We start from the raw sequence: 3078 nt of genomic DNA, 5'->3' as shown, positions 1-3078 counted from the left end.
GAGAGAGAGAAAGGGGGAGAGAGAGAGAAAGGGGGAGAGACAGAGACGGATGTGCAAGGGCACAAAGTTGCTCAAACGGAGGGGGCGGTGGCGGTGCTTTGCTGTTTATACCCCCAAACCACAGCCACCCCCTCCCTCTCGAGTCACTCCCCCCCAAATTCGTTGGACCTTTGCAGCCTCCTCCCTATTCCCGAAGGAGTTTCACTTCCCAAAAGTTGAATCACACAGTCCTGCCTGCAGCCAGCAGTTTCTTAAGAGTTGGAGTAAAAAAAAGCGTGTGGTTGGGAAGGTGAAAATACAGGAGCCATTGTCTGATGCTGGCATGATTACCACACAATTCCAGGCCTGTTGAGCAACAACAGGCCTGACTACAGCAGGCTGTCTGAGTATTGAAGACATCAGAGATAGCATTACTTAAGATAGAAGATCTCTCTCTCTCTGTGGGGTCCTTAGCGGTTCCATGAAGGCCCCCTGCAACCATTTCTCCCACTAAGAGAATGCGGAATAATCACTTCTATAATTATACATTTTGCCATGCATAATGCAGACTGCTGCACGTTTCAGCATTAAATCATTCAAGAAACGGTACATGTGGGGCTTAATTGAACAAAATGTGGGTATGTGGGACTAAAAAGTTTGGGGAAACTCTAATGAGACATAAAAAAGATTATAATTGATGCAGGAAAGGCCAAGGCATCCTGACTGAGAGAACCATTGTGTAAGATTCAGTGGCATCTAGCGGTGTAGTTGCAGATTGCAACTCATTTGTTTCACCCTCCCTTTCCACCTGTGAGGGAGAAACTACAGAGGCCGTGAAACGTAATAAAAATGAGTATGGCTCTATGTACAGCCAGTGTTTGGATTGTTCCTTCTGGGCTACTGTAGAAACATGGCGGTACAACATGGCGGACTCCATAGAAGGCCACGCACAGCATCTGTAGATAAAAACAGCTCATTCTAAGGCAACAAAAACACAATGATTATTATATTCAGGTGTTTATACACTAAAGAAAACATACCTATGAAGATTATATTCCATTTCTGACTATAGATCCTGTTACACACTGGACCTTTAAGATTCATCCAGCCTGGAGACTGTTGTTGGGTGTGGAATTTTTAATTAATGTGAACGTAGTCTTAGTCTCCAAACCTAGGCAGATACCATACAGATTAAAGTAGAGCTACAACAATTAGTTGATTAATCAATTAGTTTATATTATTACATTAATCGCCAACTATATTGATAATCAGTCAATTATTTGTAGTCATTTTTAAGGGAAAATGCCCCGATTTTCTGATTTCAGCTTCTCAAATGTGAATATTTTATGGTTTCTTTAGTCCTCTATGACAGTAAACTGAATATCTTTGCGTTGGGGACAAAACAAGACATTTGAGGACGTCACCTTGGACTTCAGGAAACACTGATTTTTCATTTTTCACCACTTTCTGACATTTTACGGACCAATCGATTAAGGTTCAAGGTTACTTAATTTGTGACCATAGCTAGATTTGGTTTGCAGTACAAGACAACACATTCCTCTTATAGCATAACACAATGTATAGACTCAAACATGTCCCTCTCAATCATCACCTTTGATCCATAAGTGGTGGTTCAACATGGCGGACTCCGTAGAAGGGGACCGCTCCCACTGTAGATGAAAATGTTAACAAAAACACAAATATTCTTATATTCAGGTGATTATACACTAATGAAAACATAGCTATGAATATTATATTCCATTTCTCCCAAATGTGACACACTGGACCTTTAAAATATGAATAAGTCCTTCTTAGAAAACGTTTTATGAGGAAGGAAATGCACTCACATGTTTGGCTGACCTCAAGGATACACAGTGAGTTTTGGTGAGAAATACTGAATGTAAACAAAGCTGTTGTTTGTTTACAAGAAAACTATAAAGGGCACCTTTAATATGTGTTGCACTCCAACAGTCTGATTCCAGTAATGCAGCTTAACAGCGCCTCTTAGTTCGGATAAATACCTCCAGTTTGTTATTCAGGCTTTCTGTTAAGAATTTGTATTTGGCGAGCCAGAGCTAAACATTACATCATTTCTCAGACTTGACAGAGGTCCTCCAGAAGACATTATACAACTCTTTGGAATGGAAAGTACTCTCCCTGACAAGTCAACGGATCTGGATGTGTAAAATTGTTGGAGTCCTCCTTTAATGTGGTTCACTTTGAATGCTGCTGACATGAAAATGGTTGAAACAGTTTGCTCCCAACATCATCATTATCATCGACCTCCTCCTCCTCCTCCCTCCACCAGCATTATGATCCTAGATGGGGTCCAACCTGTATTTTCTGGCAACAACAAGACTCGTTCAGTAACCAGAGGGAGGCAAGTAATTTAAACACACAGCTGAAGGAATCTGGCACAAGACAACTCAGCAGAGGCTGAACATGAGGAGAATTTCTGGCAGGATATTAAAAATCTCCCGTCTGACACGCCACGCTCCCTCTGGTCATTCCTCCGTGTGGACGGGAAGCAGAATACAGATGAGTGGAGACATTCATTTCCAGACAGACTCTGTGTGGAAGTTGTACATTTGTAAATACTTGAATTATTCAGTCATGAGAAACCTGCAAAACAATACACAGGGCAAGTGCTGAAAGTGTGTTGTGTTGAGTTTTTTATTCATTCCAGGGGTTTTGATGCAGAACCTGTTTGCCACTCTACTGGAGGCGACGTGGTGAGGTGACAGCTTCGAGGATGGCTCTCCTCCAACTCTTCTTTTATCTTCTTTCATCTTTTGTCTCCTCCCGCCTTTGATCTCAGCGGCTACAAAAGTCAATCAGAGATAGGACTGAATGGAACAGAAATGATAACAATGTACAGTTAGACTGACTGTGTGCAGCACTATTCTTATTCTGCTGTCAGATGTACCCACAGTGCTGCACTTTATATATTGGCCTGACTGGCTTTGTTTTACAGAAAACAAAGGAGGACTGGAGCACACTGATTAATTTACAGCCTTTAATTATGCAAACAGACTAACATTTCGATACTATTGTGTCTTCATCAGAGTCAAAATTGACAAAGACATGAGGCAAACAACA

This window comes from Morone saxatilis, unplaced genomic scaffold (assembly GCF_004916995.1).
Source record: "Morone saxatilis isolate NCDOM2014 unplaced genomic scaffold, NCSU_SB_2.0 Contig8, whole genome shotgun sequence".
NCBI classification, from domain to species: domain Eukaryota; kingdom Metazoa; phylum Chordata; class Actinopteri; family Moronidae; genus Morone; species Morone saxatilis.
The sequence above is the reverse complement of the archived record's forward strand: the minus strand, read 5'-3'. Positions refer to the sequence as shown.